Source organism: Heterodontus francisci, chromosome 45 (assembly GCF_036365525.1).
Source record: "Heterodontus francisci isolate sHetFra1 chromosome 45, sHetFra1.hap1, whole genome shotgun sequence".
NCBI classification, from domain to species: domain Eukaryota; kingdom Metazoa; phylum Chordata; class Chondrichthyes; order Heterodontiformes; family Heterodontidae; genus Heterodontus; species Heterodontus francisci.
Genome location: NC_090415.1, coordinates 2,308,130 through 2,318,576, shown reverse-complemented (window position 1 = coordinate 2,318,576; position 10,447 = coordinate 2,308,130).

The following is a 10,447-nucleotide window of genomic DNA, read 5'->3' as shown; positions in this document are numbered from 1 at the left end:
TGTAATTAACAAGAACTAGAGTGTCTAATTAACAGGGTGTGTAATTAACAGGAACTGGAGAGTGTAATTAACAGGAACTGGAGAGTGTAATTAACAGGGACTGTAATTAACAGGAACTGGAGAGTGTAATTAACAGGAACTGGAGAGGGTAATTAACAGGGACTGTAATTAACACGAAATGGAGAGTGTAATTAACATGGACTGTAATTAACATGAACTGGAGAGGGTAATTAACAAGAACTGGAGTGTCTAATTAACAGGGAGTGTAATTAACAGGATCTGCAAAGTGTAATTAACAGGGACTGTAATTAACAGGAACTGGAGTGTATAATTAACAGGAACTGGAGGTTGTAATTAACAGGGACTGTAATTAACAGGAATTGGAAAGTGTAATTAACAAGAACTAGAGCGTCTAATTAACAGGGTGTGTAATTAACAGGAACTGGAGAGTGTAATTAACAGGGACTGTAATTATCAGGAACTGGAGAGTGTAATTAACAGGGACTGTAATTAACAGGAACTGGAGAGGGTAATTAACAGGGACTGTAATTAACAGGAGTTGGAGAGTGTAATTAACAAGAACTAGAGCATCTAATTAACAGGGTGTGTAATTTACAGGAACTGGAGAGTGTAATTAACAGGAACTGGAGAGTGTAATTAACAGTGACTGTAATTAACAGTAACTTGAGAGTGTAATTATCAGGGACTGTAATTAACAGGGGTTGGAGAGTGTAATCAACTGGGACTGTAATTAACGGGAACTGGAGAATGTAATTAACAGGAACTGGAGTGTAATTAACAGGGACTATAATTAACAGGAACTGGAGAGTGTAATTAACAGGAACTGGAGAGAGTAATTAACAGGGACTGTAATTAACAGGAAATAGAGAGTGTAATTAACATGGACTGTAATTAACATGAACTGGAGAGGGTAATTAACAAGAACTGGAGTGTCTAATTAACAGGGAGTGGAATTAACAGGATCTGCAAAGTGTAATTAACAGGGACTGTAATTAACAGGAACTGGAGTGTATAATTAACAGGAACTGGAGGTTGTAATTAACAGGGGCTGTAATTAACAGGAATTGGAAAGTGTAATGAACAAGAACTAGAGCGTCTAATTAACAGGGTGTGTAATTAACAGGAACTGGAGAGTGTAATTAACAGGGACTGTAATTATCAGGAACTGGAGAGTGTAATTAACAGGGATTGTAATTAACAGGAACTGGAGAGTGTAATTAACAGGAACTGGAGAGGGTAATTAACAGGAACTGGAGAGGGTAATTAACAGGGACTGTAATTAACAGGAGTTGGAGAGTGTAATTAACAAGAACTAGAGCGTCTAATTAACAGGGTGTGTAATTTACAGGAACTGGAGAGTGTAATTAACAGGAACTGGTGAGTGTAATGAACAGGGACTGTAATTAACAGGAACTGGAGAGTGTAATTATCAGGGACTGTAATTAACAGGAGTTGGAGAGTGTAATCAACTGGGACTGTAATTAACGGGAACTGGAGAATGTAATTAACAGGAACTGGAGTGTAATTAACAGGGACTATAATTAACAGGAACTGGAGAGTGTAATTAACAGGAACTGGAGAGAGTAATTAACAGGGACTGTAATTAACAGGAACTGGAGAGTGTAATTAACAGGGACTATAATTAACAGGAACTGGAGTGTGTAATTAACAGGGACTGGAGAGAGTAATTAACAGGGACTGTAATTAACAGGAACTGGAGTGTGTAATTAACAGGGACTGTAATGAACAGGAACTGGAGTGTGTAATTAACAGGGACTATGATTAACAGGAACTGGAGTGTGTAATTAACAGGGACTGTAATTAACAGGAATTGGAGAGTGTAATTAACAGGAACTGGAGAGTGTCATTAACAGGGACTGTAATTAACAGTAACTGGAGACGGTTATTACCAGGATCTGCAAAGTGTAATTAACAGGGACTGTAATTAACAGGAACTGGAGTGTATAATTAACAGGAACTGGAGATTGTAATTAACAGGGACTGTAATTAACAGGAATTGGAAAGTGTAATTAACAAGAACTAGAGCGTCTAATTAACAGGGTGTGTAATTAACAGGAACTGGAGAGTATAATTAACAGGGACTGTAATTATCAGGAACTGGAGAGTGTAATTAACAGGGACTGTAATTAACAGGAGTTGGAGTGTAATTAACAAGAACTAGAGCGTCTAATTAACAGGGTGTGTAATTAGCAGGAACTGGAGAGTGTAATTAACAGGAACTGGAGAGTGTAATTAACAGGGACTGTAATTAACAGGAACTGGAGAGTGTAATTATAAGGGACTGTAATTAACAGGGACTGTAATTAACAGGAGTTGGAGAGTGTAATCAACTGGGACTGTAATTAACGGGAACTGGAGAATGTAATTAACAGGAACTGGAGGGTAATCAACAGGGACTGTAATTAACACGAACTGCAGAGTGCAATTAACAGGAACTGGAGAGTGTAATTAACAGGAACTGGAGAGGGTAATTAACAGGGACTGTAATTAACAGGAACTGGAGAGTGTAATTAACAGGGACTGTAATTAACATGAACTGGAGAGTGCAATTAACAGGAACTGGAGAGTGTAATTAACAGGAACTGGAGAGGGTAATTAACAGGGACTGTAATTAACAGGAACTGGAGAGTGTAATTAACAGGGACTATAATTAACAGGAACTGGAGAGTGCAATTAACAGGAACTGGAGAGTGTAATTAACAGGGACTATAATTAACAGGAACTGGAGAGTGCAATTAACAGGAACTGGAGAGTGTAATTAACAGGGACTATAATGAACAGGAATTGGAGAGTGTAATTAACAGGAACTGGAGAGGGTAATAAACAGGGACTGTAATTATCAGGGACTGGATAGTGTAATTAACAGGGACTGGAGAGTGTAATGAACAGGGACTGTAATTAACAGGAACTGGAAAGTGCAATTAACAGGGACTGTAATTAACAGGAACTGGAGAGTGTAATTAACAGGGACTGTAATTAACAGGAACTGGAGAGTGTAATTAACAGGGACTGTAATTAACATGAACTGGAGAGGGTAATTAACAAGAACTGGAGTGTCTAATTAACAGGGAGTGTAATTAACAGGAACTGGGGAGTGTAATTAACAGGGACTATAATTAACAGGAACTGGAGAGTGCAATTAACAGGAACTGGAGAGTGTAATTAACAGGGACTATAATGAACAGGAATTGGAGAGTGTAATTAACAGGAACTGGAGAGGGTAATAAACAGGGACTGTAATTATCAGGGACTGGATAGTGTAATTAACAGGGACTGGAGAGTGTCATGAACAGGGACTGTAATTAACAGGAACTGGAAAGTGCAATTAACAGGGACTGTAAATAACAGGAACTGGAGAGTGTAATTAACAGGGACTGTAATTAACATGAACTGGAGAGGGTAATTAACAAGAACTGGAGTGTCTAATTAACAGGGAGTGTAATTAACAGGAACTGGAGAGTGTAATTAACAGGGACTGTAATTAACAGTAACTGGAGACGGTTATTAACAGGAACTGGAGAGTGCATTTAATAGGGACTGTAATTAACAGGAATTGGAGTGTATAATTAACAGAACTGGAGAGTGTAATTAATAGGGACTGTAATTAACAGGAATTGGAGAGTGTAATTAATAGGGACTGTAATTAGCAGGAATTGGAGAGTGTAATTAACAAGAACTAGAGCGTCTAATTAACAGGGTGTGTAATTAACAGGAACTGGAGTGTATAATTAACAGGAACTGGAGAGTGTAATTAATAGGGACTGTAATTAGCAGGAATTGGAGAGTGTAATTAACAAGAACTAGAGCGTCTAATTAACAGGGTGTGTAATTAACAGGAACAGGAGAGCGTAATTAACAGGGACTGTAATTAACAGGAAATGGAGAATGTAATTAACAGGGACTGTAATTAACAGGAATGGGAGAGTGTAATTAACAGGGACTATAATTAACAGGAACTGGAGTGTGTACTTAACAGGGACTATGATTACCAGGAACTGGAGAGTGTAATTAACAGGAACTGGAGCGGGTAATTAACAGGGACTGTAATTAACAGGAATTGGAGAGTGTAATTAACAGGAACTGGAGAGGGTAATAAACAGGGACTGTAATTAACAGGGACTGGAGAGTGTAATTAACAGGAACTGGAGAGTGCAATTAACAGGAACTGGAGAGTGTAATTAACAGGAACTGGAGAGTGTAATTAACAGGGACTATAATGAACAGGAATTGGAGAGTGTAATTAACAGGAACTGGAGAGGGTAATAAACAGGGACTGTAATTATCAGGGACTGGATAGTGTAATTAACAGGGACTGGAGAGTGTAATTAACAGGAACTGGAGAGTGTAATTAACAGGGACTATAATTAACAGGAACTGTAGAGTGCAATTAACAGCAACTGGAGAGTGTAATTAACAGGGACTATAATGAACAGGAATTGGAGAGTGTAATTAACAGGAACTGGAGAGGGTAATAAACAGGGACTGTAATTATCAGGGACTGGATATTGTAATTAACAGGGACTGGAGAGTGTAATTAACAGGAACTGGAGAGTGTAATTAACAGGGACTATAATTAACAGGAACTGGAGAGTGTAATTAACAGGGACAATAATTAACAGGAACTGGAGAGTGTAATTAACAGGGACTATAATTAACAGGAACTGGAGAGTGTAATTAACAGGGAGAATAATTAACAGGAACTATGATTAACAGGAACTGGAGAGTGTAATTAACAGGAACTGGAGAGGGTAATTAACAGGGACTGCAATTAACAGGAACTGGAGAGTGTAATTAACAGGGACTATAATTAACAGGAACTGGAGAGGGTAATTAACAGGGACTGTAATTAACAGGGACTGGAGAGTGTAATTAACAGGAACTGGAGAGTGCAATTAACAGGGACTGGAGAGTGTAATTAACAGGAACTGGAGAGTGCAATTAACAGGAACTGGAGAGTGTAATTAACAGGGACTATAATGAACAGGAATTGGAGAGTGTAATTAACAGGAACTGGAGAGGGTAATTAACAGGGACTGTAATTAACAGGAATTGGAGAGTGTAATTAACAGGAACTGGAGAGGGTAATAAACAGGGACTGTAATTATCAGGAACTGGATAGTGTAATTAACAGGAACTGGAGAGGGTAATTAACAGGGACTGTAATTAACAGGGACTGGAGAGTGCAATTAACAGGAACTGGAGAGTGTAATTGACAGGGACTATAATGAACAGGAATTGGAGAGTGCAATTAACAGGGACTATAATTAACAGGGACTGGAGAGTGTAATTAACAGGAACTGGAGAGTGTAATTAACAGGAACTGGAGAGTGTAATTAACAGGGACTATAATTAACAGGAACTGGAGAGTGTAATTAACAGGGACTGTAATTATCAGGGACTGGAGTGTGTAATTAACAGGGACTATAATTAACAGGAACTGGAGAGTGTAATTAACAGGGACTATAATTAACAGGGACTGGAGAGTGTAATTAACAGGAACTGGAGAGTGTAATTAACAGGAACTGGAGAGTGTAATTAACAGGGACTATAATTATCAGGGACTGGAGTGTGTAATTAACAGGGACTATAATTAACAGGAACTGGAGAGTGTAATTAACAGGGACTATAATTAACAGGAACTGGAGAGTGTAATTAACAGGAACTGGAGAGTGTAATTAACAGGGACTATAATTATCAGGGACTGGAGTGTGTAATTAACAGGGACTATAATTAACAGGAACTGGAGAGTGTAATTAACAGGGACTGTAATTATCAGGGACTGGAGTGTGTAATTAACAGGGACTATAATTAACAGGAACTGGAGAGTGTAATTAACAGGGACTATAATTAACAGGGACTGGAGAGTGTAATTAACAGGAACTGGAGAGTGTAATTAACAGGAACTGGAGAGTGTAATTAACAGGGACTATAATTATCAGGGACTGGAGTGTGTAATTAACAGGGACTATAATTAACAGGAACTGGAGAGTGTAATTAACAGGGACTATAATTATCAGGGACTGGAGTGTGTAATTAACAGGGACTATAATTAACAGGAACTGGAGAGTGTAATTAACAGGGACTATAATTAACAGGGACTGGAGAGTGTAATTAACAGGAACTGGAGAGTGTAATTAACAGGAACTGGAGAGTGTAATTAACAGGGACTATAATTAACAGGAACTGGAGAGTGTAATTAACAGGGACTATAATTAACAGGGACTGGAGAGTGTAATTAACAGGAATTGGAGAGGGTAATTAACAGGGACTATAATTAACAGGGACTGGAGAGTGTAATTAACAGGAACTGGAGAGTGTAATTAACAGGAACTGGAGAGTGTAATTAACAGGGACTATAATTAACAGGAACTGGAGAGTGTAATTAACAGGGACTATAATTAACAGGGACTGGAGAGTGTAATTAACAGGAACTGGAGAGTGTAATTAACAGGGACTATAATTAACAGGAACTGGAGAGTGTAATTAACAGGGACTATAATTAACAGGGACTGGAGAGTGTAATTAACAGGAACTGGAGAGTGTAATTAACAGGGACTATAATTAACAGGAACTGGAGAGTGTAATTAACAGGGACTATAATTAACAGGAACTGGAGAGTGTAATTAACAGGGACTGGAGAGGGTAATAAACAGGGACTGTAATTATCAGGGACTGGATAGTGTAATTAACAGGGACTATAATTAACAGGAACTGGAGAGTGCAATTAACAGGAACTGGAGAGTGTAATTAACAGGGACTGTAATTAACAGGAACTGGAGAGTGTAATTAACAGGAACTTGAGCGTGTAATTAACAGGGCCTATAATTAACAGGAACTGGAGAGTGTAATTAACAGGGACTATAATTAACAGGGACTGGAGAGTGTAATTAACAGGGACTGGAGAGGGTAATAAACAGGGACTGGAGAGGGTAATAAACAGGGACTGTAATTATCAGGGACTGGATAGTGTAATTAACAGGGACTATAATTAACAGGAACTGGAGAGTGCAATTAACAGGGACTGGAGAGTGTAATTAACAGGGACTGGAGAGTGTAATTAACAGGAACTGGAGAGTGTAATTAACAGGGACTATAATGAACAGGAACTGGAGAGTGTAATTAACAGGGACTATAATTAACAGGAACTGGAGAGGGTAATAAACAGGGACTGTAATTATCAGGAACTGGAGAGTGCAATTAACAGGAACTGGAGAGTGTAATTAACAGGGACTGTAATTAACAGGAATTGGAGAGTGTAATGAACAGGAACTGGAGAGTGTAATTAACAGGGACTATAATGAACAGGAACTGGAGAGTGTAATTAACAGGGACTATAATTAACAGGAACTGGAGAGGGTAATAAACAGGGACTGTAATTATCAGGAACTGGAGAGTGCAATTAACAGGAACTGGAGAGTGTAATTAACAGGGACTGTAATTAACAGGAATTGGAGAGTGTAATGAACAGGAACTGGAGAGTGCAATTAACAGGAACTGGAGAGTGTAATTAACAGGGACTGTAATTAACAGGAATTGGAGAGTGCAATTAACAGGAACTGGAGAGTGTAATTAACAGGGACTGTAATTAACAGGAATTGGAGAGTGTAATGAACAGGGACTGGAGAGTGTAATTAACAGGGACTGGAGAGTGTAATTAACAGGAACTGGAGAGTGTAATTAACAGGGACTATAATGAACAGGAACTGGAGAGTGTAATTAACAGGGACTATAATTAACAGGAACTGGAGAGGGTAATAAACAGGGACTGTAATTATCAGGAACTGGAGAGTGCAATTAACAGGAACTGGAGAGTGTAATTAACAGGGACTGTAATTAACAGGAATTGGAGAGTGTAATGAACAGGAACTGGAGAGTGTAATTAACAGGGTCTATAATTAACAGGAACTGGAGAGTGTAATTAACAGGGACTGGAGAGGGTAATAAACAGGGACTGTAATTATCAGGGACTGGATAGTGTAATTAACAGGGACTATAATTAACAGGAAGTGGATTTACTCTGTCAAACCCAACATTGTGCTTGGCTTGGGAATATTTAATGGGACAGTGTAGCTGGAGATTTACTCTGTATCCCTGGAATTTAGAAGGTTATGGGGTGATTTGATGAAAGTTTATAAAATAATAAGGGAAACTGATAGGGTGGACTGAGAGTAAATATTCCCACTGGCTGCGGAGTCAGGAATTTGGGGCATAGTCTAAAAATATAAAGAGTGGCCACTTTGACGTCATCCCATCGTGTCGTATGTACATTCTCACATATAGCAGGTCTAGCAGCACATATCACCTTTGGCATGTTTCCGGCAGTTCCTGCAGCCATACTGGTGCCAAACGTCGTGTCCTGCACTCCTTTGGACCCCACCAGAAAGGCCGAGAGGGGGGTTTTGACGACTGGGCAACTCTCAACCTCCATAAATTTGCCCAGGCATGCGCCATGGAGAGGTCACTCCATAGTTGCCTCACAGCGACTGAAACAACCACTGACCACCTCCAGGCGCGTATCCATTGTCTCTCGAGATAAGGAGGCCCAAAAGAAAGAAAGTGGAGTGTGCAATTAACAGGGACTGGAGAGTGTAATTAACAGGGACTGGAGAGTGTAATTAACAGGAACTGGGGAGTGTAATTAACAGGGACTATAATGAACAGGAATTGGAGAGTGTAATTAACAGGAACTGGAGAGGGTAATTAACAGGGACTGTAATTAACAGGAATTGGAGAGTGTAATTAACAGGAACTGGAGAGGGTAATAAACAGGGACTGTAATTATCAGGAACTGGATAGTGTAATTAACAGGAACTGGAGAGGGTAATTAACAGGGACTGTAATTAACAGGGACTGGAGAGTGTAATTAACAGGAACTGGAGAGTGCAATTAACAGGAACTGGAGAGTGTAATTAACAGGGACTATAATGAACAGGAATTGGAGAGTGCAATTAACAGGAACTGGAGAGGGTAATAAACAGGGACTGTAATTATCAGGGACTGGATAGTGTAATTAACAGGGACTGGAGAGTGTAATGAACAGGGACTGTAATTAACAGGAACTGGAAAGTGCAATTAACAGGAACTGTAATTAACAGGAACTGGAGAGTGTAATTAACAGGGACTGTAATTAACAGGAACTGGAGAGTGTAATTAACAGGGACTGTAATTAACATGAACTGGAGAGGGTAATTAACAAGAACTGGAGTGTCTAATTAACAGGGAGTGTAATTAACAGGAACTGGGGAGTGTAATTAACAGGGACTATAATTAACAGGAATTGGAGAGTGTAATTAACAGGAACTGGAGAGGGTAATAAACAGGGACTGTAATTATCAGGGACTGGATAGTGTAATTAACAGGGACTGGAGAGTGTAATGAACAGGGACTGTAATTAACAGGAACTGGAAAGTGCAATTAACAGGGACTGTAATTAACAGGAACTGGAGAGTTTAATTAACAGGGACTGTAATTAACATGAACTGGAGAGGGTAATTAACAGGAACTGGAGAGTGTAATTAACAGGGACTATAATTAACAGGAACTGGAGAGTGTAATTAACAGGGACTATAATTAACAGGAACTGGAGAGTGTAATTAACAGGAACTGGAGAGGGTAATAAACAGGGACTATAATTAACAGGAACTGGAGAGTGTAATTAACAGGAACTGGAGAGTGTAATTAACAGGGACTATAATTAACAGGAACTGGAGTGTGTAATTAACAGGAACTGGAGAGTGTAATTAACAGGGACTATAATTAACAGGAACTGGAGTGTGTAATTAACAGGAACTGGAGAGTGTAATTAACAGGGACTATAATGAACAGGAATTGGAGAGTGCAATTAACAGGAACTGGAGAGGGTAATAAACAGGGACTGTAATTATCAGGGACTGGATAGTGTAATTAACAGGGGCTATAATTAACAGGAACTGGAGAGTGTAATTAACAGGGGCTATAATTAACAGGAACTGGAGAGTGTAATTAACAGGAACTGGAGAGGGTAATAAACAGGGACTATAATTCACAGGAACTGGAGAGTGTAATTAACAGGGACTATAATTAACAGGAACTGGAGAGTGTAATTAACAGGAACTGGAGAGTGTAATAAACAGGAACTGGAGAGTGCAATTAACAGGGACTATAATTAACAGGGACTGGAGAGTGTAATTAACAGGGACTATAATTAACAGGAACTGGAGAGTGTAATTAACAGGGACTGTAATTAACAGGAACTGGAGAGTGTAATTAACAGGGACTATAATTAACAGGAACTGGAGAGTGCAATTAACAGGGACTGGAGAGTGTAATTAACAGGGACTGGAGAGTGTAATTAACAGGGACTGGAGAGGGTAATTAACAGGGATTATAATGAACAGGAATTGGAGAGTGTAATTAACAGGAACTG